The sequence below is a fragment of the Mesoplodon densirostris genome (genome assembly GCF_025265405.1).
Source record: "Mesoplodon densirostris isolate mMesDen1 chromosome Y unlocalized genomic scaffold, mMesDen1 primary haplotype SUPER_Y_unloc_2, whole genome shotgun sequence".
Classification (NCBI taxonomy): Eukaryota; Metazoa; Chordata; class Mammalia; order Artiodactyla; family Ziphiidae; genus Mesoplodon; species Mesoplodon densirostris.
The window spans coordinates 1,274,700-1,293,209 of NW_026778237.1; the positions used below are offsets into that span (position 1 = coordinate 1,274,700).

The 18,510-nt window shown below is 40.4% G+C and overlaps 4 pseudogenes; 1 reads left to right on the forward strand and 3 right to left on the reverse strand.

Annotated features, from left to right (window-relative positions):
- Positions 1-18,510, forward strand: part of LOC132483040 (centrosomal protein of 78 kDa-like) — a 360,457-nt pseudogene that overhangs the window by 47,725 nt on the left and 294,222 nt on the right.
- LOC132483013 (ferritin heavy chain-like) lies at positions 821-4,423 on the reverse strand (annotated as a pseudogene).
- LOC132483014 (ferritin heavy chain-like) lies at positions 6,772-10,374 on the reverse strand (annotated as a pseudogene).
- LOC132483015 (ferritin heavy chain-like) lies at positions 12,736-16,329 on the reverse strand (annotated as a pseudogene).

Genomic DNA, 18,510 nt, shown 5'->3' on the forward strand with positions numbered 1-18,510 from the left:
AGTGGATGTTTTGTTATTACAACATGCGTGCCAGGCATTGGTGACCATGGGAAGTCACACCCGTGTTTCTGAGCAAGACAGCCTAACCCTCATTTTTCCATTGTCACCGTTGCCCAGAGTGAACATGTCAAAGAGATACTCCACCATTCAGACTTCCAAACCCCTCCACCCCGCATCTTGCTACTCATACTTAACCATTAGTATTTGCATAATTAATGCACATAAACATTTCAGGTGAAACTGAAGACACCCTTATTTTAATCCCTGCCCAATCCCATTCCCTTCACTTGTTCCCCAGAGGCAACTGCAATCATGACTTCCAGGCTATGGTTCTATACTTTCACTACGCACATGCACCCACATTCACCAGGGACCCCTACCTCACCCCACCCCACCCCAGTCTACCCCGCATATACCTACATTATTTATAAGGGGAAGACTGATTTTGTGTTTTCCAGGGCCCCATGGAACACCTTCTCCCTCCCACTGTGGAGATCCTGAGCTGCATATGGTTGTGGTATGGCTGTGTTCAGAAACTCCTGGATACCTGTTTTAAAACTTAAAAATGAGAGATTTGCCCACATGAATCAACCGGAGACCTTTATTTATTTATGAACCAATAACTTTATTGGAAGAAACGGAAAAACTGGAAGAACAAAACTTAAGTGATAAAGTCCAGGAAAAGAGTCCTGCACTTGTTGCAAAAACAAAACCAAAACCAAAACGTAAGTGAACTTCTTCTGCAAGGGCACTGTTGCTGTCTGCATGGCAGGCACGGTGACCAGGGCTCTGGTCTCCCCGTGGCTCTGGGGAGGTCCAGTCCAGGCTCAGTTCTTCTTGTCGCTGTCGCCCAGGGTGAGCTTGTCAAAGAGGTACCCTGCCAGGTCGACGTCCTGGGCCCCCATCGTGCTCGGGGTGGTGACATGACCCTCCAGCTCTCTGATGAACGCCACCTACTGGCTGAGGTAGTGAGTTGCCAGGAAGTGGCGCAGGTGGGGGTCGCACTTGTCGGTGGCCAGCTGGTGCAGTGGAGCAGGCTCCGGGTCACTGGCTTCTCCAGGAACAAGGCGCACTTCATGGCCTTGAGGCCGCTCTTGCACTCGTCACGGACTGGCTTCCTGATGTCTTGGAAGTTGAGGCGGCCCCCGCGCTGGTTCTGCAGGCGCTTCAGGCCCCGGGCCCGCCCGCTGTGCTCGTGGGAGCGGCGCAGGAAGAACCGGCTGAAGTGCTTCAAGGCCACGTCGTCGCGGTCGAGGTAAAAGGCCGCGGCCAGGCACACGAAAGAGGCGTGGAGCTCCAGGGTGAAATGGCTGTCGACGGTGGCCTCGCACCTGCGAGGGCGGCATGCTTAACGTGGCGGGCGTGAAGGCCAAGGTGAAGGCGAAGCCGCGGGGCCTGTGGTAGCTGCCTCGGACGGAGCCCCTTTGAGGTTATTTACCCATTTCCTTCCTCTTGGGTAAGTGCAGACTTCTCTTTTCTTTGTCAGAAAACAAAAGGCTTAGATGCATTCTTAGAGCAAATAACTTAACTGTGGGGATGTATTTATCCCCTCCAGCCTCATTTGTCCTTTCACTGCCACTCAGCAAGCATTTTTTTTAACCCCTCAATTATGTTGTATGGAATGAGCCACAGTGGTAGGAAATACCATTGATCTCAAATTATCTTTCATTCATTCATTCAATAAATATTTCTTGATTACTTGATATGGCCCAGGCACTGGTATGGGATTTGGGCATATATTAGTAACAAAGAGAGACAAAGTCTGTTCCCATGAGGTTTGTATTCTAGTGGAGAAGCAGACCAAAACAAACCAAAACAAAAAAACTACTGTTTCTCTCCCTTTATTGTCTCAAGTAAATACGTATAAGATATTACACATGTATATGATATTAAAAAGTCAATATTTTCTTAGAAGTTAAGGACGTTATAGTGGAAGACATAAGACCAACCTAGGTATTTATAATGAATTAATTCAACATTAATTCAACAGCTATTTATATACAGTATTCCAAATGTGTGTCACTGTTTGACTCTGGAGATACACAGAATCAAACATGGTCTCTGTTCTCAAGGTACAAGAAAGAGTGATGGACTGTTTGAAGTGCTCTCAATGGTTGTAAAGCTTTTGGATAAAATAGCTGTTTTCACTTAAAGTTTTATTACCATGCCTTTGACTAATGTACTTTTTTGGTGGGTCTCTTTATTTCTCTTTGAAAGCTCATGCTATGCTATAATCATTGTTTATGAAGGAAGCAAAGGATCAAATAGCAACTGTCACATTGTAAACTTATCTAAGCAATTTTAGAGGCATTTAATTGTTGAGTCTGTAAAGAAATAGAATAATAAGAATGTCTATTTGATAAGTTGATTTTAATGATAGGATCATACATTAGAGATAGAAAAGAACTACATGATCAGTTTCTCAGTGAGATAAAATTGTATTCTATGTTTGCTTAACACCAGTGTTTAGTCGTAATATAATTGCAGTCTTTCAAAAATTTCCTTGGAAGAGTCCATTGTAGACTTCACTGGAAGAATCTATTTAAATAGAAGAAATCTTGATTTTGTAGAACATTTTCTCATTATGTTCCAAGATTATTTAATAATTAATTTATCTGGACCACTTTACTCTTCAAATATTAAAATAATACTATTGAATGGTTATATGTGTACTAAGGGGGTGATAATGGTGTTTCTCAGATGTTTTATCCCTCATCATTACTTCCTAGGTTAGAAGATGATGTTAAAATACATGTTATAACTAAGAGAAACCTAAGGTTTAAAATCTAACTTTTTTAAGGGAAATGAATAAACTAGCATGAACTGGAACCTCAAATTTCCATGAAGGAAATATACATATATATAAACAAAAACATTGCCTACACTTTTTCTTTAATGAGGAATGTAAAGCTAAATACAAACACAGAATGAGAAAACTTCAGAGCAGATCATGTTTTTAGAAAAATTTTAAATTTTATTTTTTAAATTTATTTATTTTATTTTTAATTTTTGGCTGCATTGGGTCTTTGTTGGATGCGGGCTTTCTCTAGCTGCAGCAAGTGGGGGCTACTCTTTGTTGCAGTGCGTGGGTGTCTCATTGCGGTGGCCTCTCTTGTTATGGAGCACGGGCTCTAGGTGCTCGTGCTTCAGTAGTTGTGGCATGCCGGCTCAGTAGTTGTGGCATGTGGGCTTAGTTGCTCTGTGGCATGTGGGACCTTCCAGGACCAGGGCTGGAACTCATGTTCCCTGCATTGGCAGGCATTTCTTAACCACTGTGCCACCAGGGAAGCCACCAAATTAAAAAAAAATTTGACAATCAAATTTTATAGTTTATAACTTGGTATGGGCTAAGATAATGTCTTTTAAAATATCAGTATAGGACTATAAGATGAAGGTTTCTTTGAAATATTTGTGGTCAGTGTTGGTATTATGTTAGGATTCTCCAGAAAAACAGAACCAATAGAAGATATATTTATATATTATATAAAATAAGGAATTAGCTCCCATGATTATGGAGGCTGACAAGTCTCAAAATCTGCAGTTGCCATACTTGAGACCCAGGAGAGTCCATGGTGTAGGTCCAGTCCAAAGGCCAGGAGGCTCAAGACCCAGGAAATTCAAGTTGAAGGCAGGAAAAAAACCATGTTCCTGCTCCAAGGCAGTCAGGCAAGAGGAGTTCCCGCTTACTCAGAGGAAGGTCAGCATCTTTATTTTATTCAGGCCTTCAAATGATTGGATGAGGCTCATCGACTTTAAGGAAAGCAATCTGCTTTACTTCGTCTAGTATTTCAAATGTTAATCTCATGGAAAAACACCCTTTCAGGCACAAACAATAATATTTGACTAAATATCTGGGTACCCACTGGCCCTTTGAAGTTGACATATAAAAATTAGCTATCACAGTATTATTCGTGATAAATGCAGAGTCAACTAATAAAAATTCTCATGCTATAATCTGTAAAAACTGTTTTGACTTTCAGTTCCCTTCATTAATTTAAAAATGTTACAGAACTAATAGTTACACAACTGATATTAGACAATAAGTTCTGACTCCATGTCAATGATTAGCTCTTATTCATTCATTCAGCATATTTCTATTGAGCACCTATTATATGACAGGTATTTTATAGGTACTAACATCAAACTTGTTCTATAAGCTCTTCATATTTGTATTTCTTTTGTAGCTAAGTGCTAGTAAATGTTACATATAATTCCTTCTTTGAAAATTAATACATGAAGTAGGATCAATGGTATAATCTTAAGGAAGTAGACCATATGAAGCAGCAGCTGGTGGCTTATCTCACTCTCTGTGGCGTGTGTGTGTGTGTATACATATGTATAAATAAATCATTTAATGAGAGGTAATGAAAAGTGATACATCAATATTATATATCTCTGGGCTGTTCAATCTGCATTACCTCATTATTACAGATACTGGATTAAATTTGATTATCGTTACCCATATTTTACAGATAAAGAAATTGTGAATTAAAGTATGTAACATGATCAAACACAGAGCTTGTAAATAGCAGAGAGTGACACATCTGAATGGATGTGTGTGATATCTACCCACTGTCATGGTGAGGGCCTTGCATTACACTTACTGTCCAAAGCTTACTGTGCTGAAACCTTCACAGCAAAGGTTCCAGTTTCTCATAATGATCTCTAAGTGAAAGTGAATGAAGTTTAGCTACCAGGTATGTGCTTCTGGAACAACACACGATGGGACCTTTTTTTTTTTTTCACTTTAGTTTTATTTTATTTTATTTTTTGGCTGCGTTGGGACTTGGTTGCTGCATGCGGGCTTTCTCTAGTTGCGGCAAGTGGGGGCTATTCTTCATTGTGGTGCATGGGCTTTTCATTTCGGTGGCTTCCCTTGTTGCGGAGCACGGGCTCTAGGTGCACAGGCTTCAGTAGCTGTGGCTTGCGGGCTCTAGAGCACAGGCTCAGTAGTGTGGCACATGGGCTTAGTTGCTCCGCGGCATGTGGGATCTTCCCAGACCAAGGATCGGACCCGTGTCCCCTGCATTGGCAGATGGATTTTTAACTGCTGCGCCACCAGAGAAGCCCACAGTGGGACCTTTTAACATTGTTTCCAAAGCTGTTTTCTTTGGAATACTGTTTTGTGAGATTTGGTAGAAAAAGAATCCCATGATCAGAATGTTTGGGAAACACTGAATATTTTATCCCCATGGTATACATTCAAAATGTATATTCTTTACATCAGACATAAAACTCCTAGAGTAAACAAAAACTGAAAAAAAAAAACAAAAAATCCTGCTAATTCGATTAATACAAGTTTTCCACTGAACACTTGTGAATGTTTTTGAGGCACTGGCTGATACTGAACACAGTCTTGGGAAGGCTGATCTAAGGAACTAAAATTCTGTAAATTATGAGGAAAACACTTTTAGGTGAGAAGAGATGCATATGGTAGCAGGCTTCAGTATTCTGTGTTTCCATTCGGGAGATTGTTCTTATTTGATCCCTTCCACCCTTGATCCTTTTTCCATGCAGTGGACTCTGTAGTAGGGATAAAGGGGAAAATGTCATTTAGTACCCTAGAAGAGCTATTTACTCTACTGTAGATACAGTGGAGGCTGGTAAAAGTGTGTTGATAATAAGACATATTAGCTTAGGTTCTCTTGGTAGCAAATAACAAAAACTAAATCAAAGTTGGATATATGAAACCCAAGGGCAGAAATAGAGCCAGGCTCAGGAAAGGTCTAGGAAGCAGCTATATCATTTCCAGTAATGTGATCGCCGAACTGCTTTTCAACAAAGGGCGTCTTCCTAATGAACTTCAAAATGAACTCTGCTGCTGGTTGGAATTTAAAAAAAAAAAAAAAAATATATATATATATATATATGTATATACATATATATATATTTATACACACACACACAAGCATGCATATATACATATGATACAAAGAAAGAAAACATATATAAGTGGATGTTTTGTTATTACAACATGCGTGCCAGGCATTGGTGACCATGGGAAGTCACACCCGTGTTTCTGAGCAAGACAGCCTAACCCTCATTTTTCCATTGTCACCGTTGCCCAGAGTGAACATGTCAAAGAGATACTCCACCATTCAGACTTCCAAACCCCTCCACCCCGCATCTTGCTACTCATACTTAACCATTAGTATTTGCATGATTAATGCACATAAACATTTCAGGTGAAACTGAAGACACCCTTATTTTAATCCCTGCCCAATCCCATTCCCTTCACTTGTTCCCCAGAGGCAACTGCAATCATGACTTCCAGGCTATGGTTCTATACTTTCACTACGCACATGCACCCACATTCACCAGGGACCCCTACCTCACCCCACCCCACCCCAGTCTACCCCGCATATACCTACATTATTTATAAGGGGAAGACTGATTTTGTGTTTTCCAGGGCCCCATGGAACACCTTCTCCCTCCCACTGTGGAGATCCTGAGCTGCATATGGTTGTGGTATGGCTGTGTTCAGAAACTCCTGGATACCTGTTTTAAAACTTAAAAATGAGAGATTTGCCCACATGAATCAACCGGAGACCTTTATTTATTTATGAACCAATAACTTTATTGGAAGAAACGGAAAAACTGGAAGAACAAAACTTAAGTGATAAAGTCCAGGAAAAGAGTCCTGCACTTGTTGCAAAAACAAAACCAAAACCAAAACGTAAGTGAACTTCTTCTGCAAGGGCACTGTTGCTGTCTGCATGGCAGGCACGGTGACCAGGGCTCTGGTCTCCCCGTGGCTCTGGGGAGGTCCAGTCCAGGCTCAGTTCTTCTTGTCGCTGTCGCCCAGGGTGAGCTTGTCAAAGAGGTACCCTGCCAGGTCGACGTCCTGGGCCCCCATCGTGCTCGGGGTGGTGACATGACCCTCCAGCTCTCTGATGAACGCCACCTACTGGCTGAGGTAGTGAGTTGCCAGGAAGTGGCGCAGGTGGGGGTCGCACTTGTCGGTGGCCAGCTGGTGCAGTGGAGCAGGCTCCGGGTCACTGGCTTCTCCAGGAACAAGGCGCACTTCATGGCCTTGAGGCCGCTCTTGCACTCGTCACGGACTGGCTTCCTGATGTCTTGGAAGTTGAGGCGGCCCCCGCGCTGGTTCTGCAGGCGCTTCAGGCCCCGGGCCCGCCCGCTGTGCTCGTGGGAGCGGCGCAGGAAGAACCGGCTGAAGTGCTTCAAGGCCACGTCGTCGCGGTCGAGGTAAAAGGCCGCGGCCAGGCACACGAAAGAGGCGTGGAGCTCCAGGGTGAAATGGCTGTCGACGGTGGCCTCGCACCTGCGAGGGCGGCATGCTTAACGTGGCGGGCGTGAAGGCCAAGGTGAAGGCGAAGCCGCGGGGCCTGTGGTAGCTGCCTCGGACGGAGCCCCTTTGAGGTTATTTACCCATTTCCTTCCTCTTGGGTAAGTGCAGACTTCTCTTTTCTTTGTCAGAAAACAAAAGGCTTAGATGCATTCTTAGAGCAAATAACTTAACTGTGGGGATGTATTTATCCCCTCCAGCCTCATTTGTCCTTTCACTGCCACTCAGCAAGCATTTTTTTTAACCCCTCAATTATGTTGTATGGAATGAGCCACAGTGGTAGGAAATACCATTGATCTCAAATTATCTTTCATTCATTCATTCAATAAATATTTCTTGATTACTTGATATGGCCCAGGCACTGGTATGGGATTTGGGCATATATTAGTAACAAAGAGAGACAAAGTCTGTTCCCATGAGGTTTGTATTCTAGTGGAGAAGCAGACCAAAACAAACCAAAACAAAAAAACTACTGTTTCTCTCCCTTTATTGTCTCAAGTAAATACGTATAAGATATTACACATGTATATGATATTAAAAAGTCAATATTTTCTTAGAAGTTAAGGACGTTATAGTGGAAGACATAAGACCAACCTAGGTATTTATAATGAATTAATTCAACATTAATTCAACAGCTATTTATATACAGTATTCCAAATGTGTGTCACTGTTTGACTCTGGAGATACACAGAATCAAACATGGTCTCTGTTCTCAAGGTACAAGAAAGAGTGATGGACTGTTTGAAGTGCTCTCAATGGTTGTAAAGCTTTTGGATAAAATAGCTGTTTTCACTTAAAGTTTTATTACCATGCCTTTGACTAATGTACTTTTTTGGTGGGTCTCTTTATTTCTCTTTGAAAGCTCATGCTATGCTATAATCATTGTTTATGAAGGAAGCAAAGGATCAAATAGCAACTGTCACATTGTAAACTTATCTAAGCAATTTTAGAGGCATTTAATTGTTGAGTCTGTAAAGAAATAGAATAATAAGAATGTCTATTTGATAAGTTGATTTTAATGATAGGATCATACATTAGAGATAGAAAAGAACTACATGATCAGTTTCTCAGTGAGATAAAATTGTATTCTATGTTTGCTTAACACCAGTGTTTAGTCGTAATATAATTGCAGTCTTTCAAAAATTTCCTTGGAAGAGTCCATTGTAGACTTCACTGGAAGAATCTATTTAAATAGAAGAAATCTTGATTTTGTAGAACATTTTCTCATTATGTTCCAAGATTATTTAATAATTAATTTATCTGGACCACTTTACTCTTCAAATATTAAAATAATAATATTGAATGGTTATATGTGTACTAAGGGGGTGATAATGGTGTTTCTCAGATGTTTTATCCCTCATCATTACTTCCTAGGTTAGAAGATGATGTTAAAATACATGTTATAACTAAGAGAAACCTAAGGTTTAAAATCTAACTTTTTTAAGGGAAATGAATAAACTAGCATGAACTGGAACCTCAAATTTCCATGAAGGAAATATACATATATATAAACAAAAACATTGCCTACACTTTTTCTTTAATGAGGAATGTAAAGCTAAATACAAACACAGAATGAGAAAACTTCAGAGCAGATCATGTTTTTAGAAAAATTTTAAATTTTATTTTTTTAATTTATTTATTTTATTTTTAATTTTTGGCTGCATTGGGTCTTTGTTGGATGCGGGCTTTCTCTAGCTGCAGCAAGTGGGGGCTACTCTTTGTTGCAGTGCGTGGGTGTCTCATTGCGGTGGCCTCTCTTGTTATGGAGCACGGGCTCTAGGTGCTCGTGCTTCAGTAGTTGTGGCATGCCGGCTCAGTAGTTGTGGCATGTGGGCTTAGTTGCTCTGTGGCATGTGGGACCTTCCAGGACCAGGGCTGGAACTCATGTTCCCTGCATTGGCAGGCATTTCTTAACCACTGTGCCACCAGGGAAGCCACCAAATTAAAAAAAAATTTGACAATCAAATTTTATAGTTTATAACTTGGTATGGGCTAAGATAATGTCTTTTAAAATATCAGTATAGGACTATAAGATGAAGGTTTCTTTGAAATATTTGTGGTCAGTGTTGGTATTATGTTAGGATTCTCCAGAAAAACAGAACCAATAGAAGATATATTTATATATTATATAAAATAAGGAATTAGCTCCCATGATTATGGAGGCTGACAAGTCTCAAAATCTGCAGTTGCCATACTTGAGACCCAGGAGAGTCCATGGTGTAGGTCCAGTCCAAAGGCCAGGAGGCTCAAGACCCAGGAAATTCAAGTTGAAGGCAGGAAAAAAACCATGTTCCTGCTCCAAGGCAGTCAGGCAAGAGGAGTTCCCGCTTACTCAGAGGAAGGTCAGCATCTTTATTTTATTCAGGCCTTCAAATGATTGGATGAGGCTCATCGACTTTAAGGAAAGCAATCTGCTTTACTTCGTCTAGTATTTCAAATGTTAATCTCATGGAAAAACACCCTTTCAGGCACAAACAATAATATTTGACTAAATATCTGGGTACCCACTGGCCCTTTGAAGTTGACATATAAAAATTAGCTATCACAGTATTATTCGTGATAAATGCAGAGTCAACTAATAAAAATTCTCATGCTATAATCTGTAAAAACTGTTTTGACTTTCAGTTCCCTTCATTAATTTAAAAATGTTACAGAACTAATAGTTACACAACTGATATTAGACAATAAGTTCTGACTCCATGTCAATGATTAGCTCTTATTCATTCATTCAGCATATTTCTATTGAGCACCTATTATATGACAGGTATTTTATAGGTACTAACATCAAACTTGTTCTATAAGCTCTTCATATTTGTATTTCTTTTGTAGCTAAGTGCTAGTAAATGTTACATATAATTCCTTCTTTGAAAATTAATACATGAAGTAGGATCAATGGTATAATCTTAAGGAAGTAGACCATATGAAGCAGCAGCTGGTGGCTTATCTCACTCTCTGTGGCGTGTGTGTGTGTGTATACATATGTATAAATAAATCATTTAATGAGAGGTAATGAAAAGTGATACATCAATATTATATATCTCTGGGCTGTTCAATCTGCATTACCTCATTATTACAGATACTGGATTAAATTTGATTATCGTTACCCATATTTTACAGATAAAGAAATTGTGAATTAAAGTATGTAACATGATCAAACACAGAGCTTGTAAATAGCAGAGAGTGACACATCTGAATGGATGTGTGTGATATCTACCCACTGTCATGGTGAGGGCCTTGCATTACACTTACTGTCCAAAGCTTACTGTGCTGAAACCTTCACAGCAAAGGTTCCAGTTTCTCATAATGATCTCTAAGTGAAAGTGAATGAAGTTTAGCTACCAGGTATGTGCTTCTGGAACAACACACGATGGGACCTTTTTTTTTTTTTCACTTTAGTTTTATTTTATTTTATTTTTTGGCTGCGTTGGGACTTGGTTGCTGCATGCGGGCTTTCTCTAGTTGCGGCAAGTGGGGGCTATTCTTCATTGTGGTGCATGGGCTTTTCATTTCGGTGGCTTCCCTTGTTGCGGAGCACGGGCTCTAGGTGCACAGGCTTCAGTAGCTGTGGCTTGCGGGCTCTAGAGCACAGGCTCAGTAGTGTGGCACATGGGCTTAGTTGCTCCGCGGCATGTGGGATCTTCCCAGACCAAGGATCGGACCCGTGTCCCCTGCATTGGCAGATGGATTTTTAACTGCTGCGCCACCAGAGAAGCCCACAGTGGGACCTTTTAACATTGTTTCCAAAGCTGTTTTCTTTGGAATACTGTTTTGTGAGATTTGGTAGAAAAAGAATCCCATGATCAGAATGTTTGGGAAACACTGAATATTTTATCCTCATGGTATACATTCAAAATGTATATTCTTTACATCAGACATAAAATTCCTAGAGTAAACAAAAACTGAAAAAAAAAAACAAAAAATCCTGCTAATTCGATTAATACAAGTTTTCCACTGAACACTTGTGAATGTTTTTGAGGCACTGGCTGATACTGAACACAGTCTTGGGAAGGCTGATCTAAGGAACTAAAATTCTGTAAATTATGAGGAAAACACTTTTAGGTGAGAAGAGATGCATATGGTAGCAGGCTTCAGTATTCTGTGTTTCCATTCGGGAGATTGTTCTTATTTGATCCCTTCCACCCTTGATCCTTTTTCCATGCAGTGGACTCTGTAGTAGGGATAAAGGGGAAAATGTCATTTAGTACCCTAGAAGAGCTATTTACTCTACTGTAGATACAGTGGAGGCTGGTAAAAGTGTGTTGATAATAAGACATATTAGCTTAGGTTCTCTTGGTAGCAAATAACAAAAACTAAATCAAAGTTGGATATATGAAACCCAAGGGCAGAAATAGAGCCAGGCTCAGGAAAGGTCTAGGAAGCAGCTATATCATTTCCAGTAATGTGATCGCCGGACTGCTTTTCAACAAAGGGCGTCTTCCTAATGAACTTCAAAATGAACTCTGCTGCTGGTTGGAATTTAAAAAAAAAAAAAAAAATATATATATATATATATATATGTATGTATATACATATATATATATTTATACACACACACACAAGCATGCATATATACATATGATACAAAGAAAGAAAACATATATAAGTGGATGTTTTGTTATTACAACATGCGTGCCAGGCATTGGTGACCATGGGAAGTCACACCCGTGTTTCTGAGCAAGACAGCCTAACCCTCATTTTTCCATTGTCACCGTTGCCCAGAGTGAACATGTCAAAGAGATACTCCACCATTCAGACTTCCAAACCCCTCCACCCCGCATCTTGCTACTCATACTTAACCATTAGTATTTGCATAATTAATGCACATAAACATTTCAGGTGAAACTGAAGACACCCTTATTTTAATCCCTGCCCAATCCCATTCCCTTCACTTGTTCCCCAGAGGCAACTGCAATCATGACTTCCAGGCTATGGTTCTATACTTTCACTACGCACATGCACCCACATTCACCAGGGACCCCTACCTCACCCCACCCCACCCCAGTCTACCCCGCATATACCTACATTATTTATAAGGGGAAGACTGATTTTGTGTTTTCCAGGGCCCCATGGAACACCTTCTCCCTCCCACTGTGGAGATCCTGAGCTGCATATGGTTGTGGTATGGCTGTGTTCAGAAACTCCTGGATACCTGTTTTAAAACTTAAAAATGAGAGATTTGCCCACATGAATCAACCGGAGACCTTTATTTATTTATGAACCAATAACTTTATTGGAAGAAACGGAAAAACTGGAAGAACAAAACTTAAGTGATAAAGTCCAGGAAAAGAGTCCTGCACTTGTTGCAAAAACAAAACCAAAACCAAAACGTAAGTGAACTTCTTCTGCAAGGGCACTGTTGCTGTCTGCATGGCAGGCACGGTGACCAGGGCTCTGGTCTCCCCGTGGCTCTGGGGAGGTCCAGTCCAGGCTCAGTTCTTCTCGTCGCTGTCGCCCAGGGTGAGCTTGTCAAAGAGGTACCCTGCCAGGTCGACGTCCTGGGCCCCCATCGTGCTCGGGGTGGTGACATGACCCTCCAGCTCTCTGATGAACGCCACCTACTGGCTGAGGTAGTGAGTTGCCAGGAAGTGGCGCAGGTGGGGGTCGCACTTGTCGGTGGCCAGCTGGTGCAGTGGAGCAGGCTCCGGGTCACTGGCTTCTCCAGGAACAAGGCGCACTTCATGGCCTTGAGGCCGCTCTTGCACTCGTCACGGACTGGCTTCCTGATGTCTTGGAAGTTGAGGCGGCCCCCGCGCTGGTTCTGCAGGCGCTTCAGGCCCCGGGCCCGCCCGCTGTGCTCGTGGGAGCGGCGCAGGAAGAACCGGCTGAAGTGCTTCAAGGCCACGTCGTCGCGGTCGAGGTAAAAGGCCGCGGCCAGGCACACGAAAGAGGCGTGGAGCTCCAGGGTGAAATGGCTGTCGACGGTGGCCTCGCACCTGCGAGGGCGGCATGCTTAGCGTGGCGGGCGTGAAGGCCAAGGTGAAGGCGAAGCCGCGGGGCCTGTGGTAGCTGCCTCGGACGGAGCCCCTTTGAGGTTATTTACCCATTTCCTTCCTCTTGGGTAAGTGCAGACTTCTCTTTTCTTTGTCAGAAAACAAAAGGCTTAGATGCATTCTTAGAGCAAATAACTTAACTGTGGGGATGTATTTATCCCCTCCAGCCTCATTTGTCCTTTCACTGCCACTCAGCAAGCATTTTTTTTAACCCCTCAATTATGTTGTATGGAATGAGCCACAGTGGTAGGAAATACCATTGATCTCAAATTATCTTTCATTCATTCATTCAATAAATATTTCTTGATTACTTGATATGGCCCAGGCACTGGTATGGGATTTGGGCATATATTAGTAACAAAGAGAGACAAAGTCTGTTCCCATGAGGTTTGTATTCTAGTGGAGAAGCAGACCAAAACAAACCAAAACAAAAAAACTACTGTTTCTCTCCCTTTATTGTCTCAAGTAAATACGTATAAGATATTACACATGTATACGATATTAAAAAGTCAATATTCTCTTAGAAGTTAAGGACGTTATAGTGGAAGACATAAGACCAACCTAGGTATTTATAATGAATTAATTCAACATTAATTCAACAGCTATTTATATACAGTATTCCAAATATGTGTCACTGTTTGACTCTGGAGATACACAGAATCAAACATGGTCTCTGTTCTCAAGGTACAAGAAAGAGTGATGGACTGTTTGAAGTGCTCTCAATGGTTGTAAAGCTTTTGGATAAAATAGCTGTTTTCACTTCAAGTTTTATTACCATGCCTTTGACTAATGTACTTTTTTGGTGGGTCTCTTTATTTCTCTTTGAAAGCTCATGCTATGCTATAATCATTGTTTATGAAGGAAGCAAAGGATCAAATAGCAACTGTCACATTGTAAACTTATCTAAGCAATTTTAGAGGCATTTAATTGTTGAGTCTGTAAAGAAATAGAATAATAAGAATGTCTATTTGATAAGTTGATTTTAATGATAGGATCATACATTAGAGATGGAAAAGAACTACATGATCAGTTTCTCAGTGAGATAAAATTGTATTCTGTGTTTGCTTAACACCAGTGTTTAGTCGTAATATAATTGCAGTCTTTCAAAAATTTCCTTGGAAGAGTCCATTGTAGACTTCACTGGAAGAATCCATTTAAATAGAAGAAATCTTGATTTTGTAGAACATTTTCTCATTATGTTCCAAGATTATTTAATAATTAATTTATCTGGACAACTTGACTCTTCAAATATTAAAATAATACTATTGAATGGTTATATGTGTACTAAGGGGGTGATAATGGTGTTTCTCAGATGTTTTATCCCTCATCATTACTTCCTAGGTTAGAAGATAATGTTAAAATACATGTTATAACTAAGAGAAACCTAAGGTTTAAAATCTAACTTTTTTAAGGGAAATGAATAAACTAGCATGAACTGGAACCTCAAATTTCCATGAAGGAAATATACATAGATATAAACAAAAACATTGCATCCAGTTTTTCTTTAATGAGGAATGTAAAGCTAAATACAAACACAGAATGAGAAAACTTCAGAGCAGATCATGTTTTTAGAAAAATTTTAAATTTTATTTTTTAAATTTATTTATTTTATTTTTAATTTTTGGCTGCATTGGGTCTTTGTTGGATGCGGGCTTTCTCTAGCTGCAGCAAGTGGGGGCTACTCTTTGTTGCAGTGCGTGGGTGTCTCATTGCGGTGGCCTCTCGTTATGGAGCACGGGCTCTAGGTGCTCGTGCTTCAGTAGTTGTGGCATGCCGGCTCAGTAGTTGTGGCATGTGGGCTTAGTTGCTCTGTGGCATGTGGGACCTTCCAGGACCAGGGCTGGAACTCATGTTCCCTGCATTGGCAGGCATTTCTTAACCACTGTGCCACCAGGGAAGCCCCCAAATTAAAAAAAATTTTGACAATCAAATTTTATAGTTTATAACTTGGTATGTGCTAAGATAATGTCTCTTAAAATATCAGTATAGGACTATAAGATGAAGGTTTCTTTGAAATATTTGTGGTCAGTGTTGGTATTATGTTAGGATTCTCCAGAAAAACAGAACCAATAGAAGATATATTTATACATTATATAAAATAAGGAATTAGCTCACATGATTATGGAGGCTGACAAGTCTCAAAATCTGCAGTTGCCATACTTGAGACCCAGGAGAGTCCATGGTGTAGGTCCAGTCCAAAGGCCAGGAGGCTCAAGACCCAGGAAATTCAAGTTGAAGGCAGGAAAAAAACCATGTTCCTGCTCCAAGGCAGTCAGGCAAGAGGAGTTCCCGCTTACTCAGAGGAAGGTCAGCATCTATATTTTATTCAGGCCTTCAAATGATTGGATGAGGCTCATCGACTTTAAGGAAAGCAATCTGCTTTACTTCGTCTAGTATTTCAAATGTTAATCTCATGGAAAAACACCCTTTCAGGCACAAACAATAATATTTGACTAAATATCTGGGTACCCACTGGCCCTTTGAAGTTGACATATAAAAATTAGCTATCACAGTATTATTCGTGATAAATGCAGAGTCAACTAATAAAAATTCTCATGCTATAATCTGTAAAAACTGTTTTGACTTTCAGTTCCCTTCATTAATTTAAAAATGTTACAGAACTAATAGTTACACAACTGATATTAGACAATAAGTTCTGACTCCATGTCAATGATTAGCTCTTATTCATTCATTCAGCATATTTCTATTGAGCACCTATTATATGACAGGTATTTTATAGGTACTAACATAAAACTTGTTCTATAAGCTCTTCATATTTGTATTTCTTTTGTAGCTAAGTGCTAGTAAATGTTACATATAATTCCTTCTTTGAAAATTAATACATGAAGTAGGATCAACGGTATAATCTTAAGGAAGTAGACCATATGAAGCAGCAGCTGGTGGCTTATCTCACTCTCTGTGGCGTGTGTGTGTGTGTATACATATGTATAAATAAATCATTTAATGAGAGGTAATGAAAAGTGATACATCAATATTATATATCTCTGGGCTGTTCAATCTGCATTACCTCATTATTACAGATACTGGATTAAATTTGATTATCGTTACCCATATTTTACAGATAAAGAAATTGTGAATTAAAGTATGTAACATGATCAAACACAGAGCTTGTAAATAGCAGAGAGTGACACATCTGAATGGATGTGTGTGATATCTACCCACTGTCATGGTGAGGGCCTTGCATTACACTTACTGTCCAAAGCTTACTGTGCTGAAACCTTCACAGCAAAGGTTCCAGTTTCTCATAATGATCTCTAAGTGAAAGTGAATGAAGTTTAGCTACCAGGTATGTGCTTCTGGAACAACACACGATGGGACCTTTTTTTTTTTTCACTTTAGTTTTATTTTATTTTATTTTTTGGCTGCGTTGGGACTTGGTTGCTGCATGCGGGCTTTCTCTAGTTGCGGCAAGTGGGGGCTATTCTTCATTGTGGTGCATGGGCTTTTCATTTCGGTGGCTTCTCTTGTTGCGGAGCACGGGCTCTAGGTGCACAGGCTTCAGTAGTTGTGGCTTGCGGGCTCTAGAGCACAGGCTCAGTAGTGTGGCACATGGGCTTAGTTGCTCCGCAGCATGTGGGATCTTCCCAGACCAAGGATCGGACCCGTGTCCCCTGCATTGGCAGATGGATTTTTAACTGCTGCGCCACCAGAGAAGCCCACAGTGGGACCTTTTAACATTGTTTCCAAAGCTGTTTTCTTTGGAATACTGTTTTGTGAGATTTGGTAGAAGAAGAATCCCATGATCAGAATGTTTGGGAAACACTGAATATTTTATCCCCATGGTATACATTCAAAATGTATATTCTTTACATCAGACATAAAATTCCTAGAGTAAACAAAAACTGAAAAAACAAAACAAAAAATCCTGCTAATTCGATTAATACAAGTTTTCCACTGAACACTTGTGAATGTTTTTGAGGCACTGGCTGATACTGAACACAGTCTTGGGAAGGCTGATCTGAGGAATTAAAATTCTGTAAATTATGAGGAAAACACTTTTAGGTGAGAAGAGATGCATATGGTAGCAGGCTTCAGTATTCTGTATTTCCATTCGGGAGATTGTTCTTATTTGATCCCTTCCACCCTTGATCCTTTTTCCATGCAGTGGACTCTGTAGTAGGGATAAAGGGGAAAATGTCATTTAGTACCCTAGAAGAGCTATTTACTCTACTCTAAATACAGTGGAGGCTGGTAAAAGTGTGTTGATAATAAGACATATTAGCTTGGGTTCTCTTGGTAGCAAATAACAAAAACTAAATCAAAGTTGGATATATGAAACCCAAGGGCAGAAATAGAGCCAGGCTCAGGAAAGGTCTAGGAAGCAGCTATATCATTTCCAGTAATGTGATCGCCGGACTGCTTTTCAACAAAGGGCGTCTTCCTAATGAACTTCAAAATGAACTCTGCTGCTGGTTGGAATTTAAAATATATATATATATATATATATATATATATATATGTATGTATATATATATATATATATATATATACACACACACACAAACACAAGCATGCATATATACCTATGATACAAAGAAAGAAAACATATATAAGTGGATGTTTTGTTGTTACAACATGCATGCCAGGCATTGGTGACCATGGGAAGTCACCCCGTGTTTCTGAGCAAGACAGCCTAACCCTCATTTTTCCATTGTCACTGTTGCCCAGAGTGAACTTGTCAAAGAGATACTCCACCATTCAGACTTCCAAACCCCTCCACCCCACATCTTGCTACTCATACTTAACCATTAGTATTTGCATAATTAATGCACATAAACATTTCAGGTGAAACTGAAGACACCCTTATTTTAATCCCTGCCCAATCCCATTCCCTTCACTTGTTCCCCAGAGGCAACTGCAATCATGACTTCCAGGCTATGGTTCTATACTTTCACTATGCACATGCACCCACATTGACCAGGGACCCCTACCTCACCCCACCCCACCCCAGTCTACCCCGCATATACCTACATTATTTATAAGGGGAAGACTGATTTTGTGTTTTCCAGGGCCCCATGGAACACCTTCTCCCTCCCACTGTGGAGATCCTGAGCTGCATATGGTTGTGGTATGGCTGTGTTCAGAAACTCCTGGATACCTGTTTTAAAACTTAAAAATGAGAGATTTGCCCACATGAATCAACCGGAGACCTTTATTTATTTATGAACCAATAACTTTATTGGAAGAAACGGA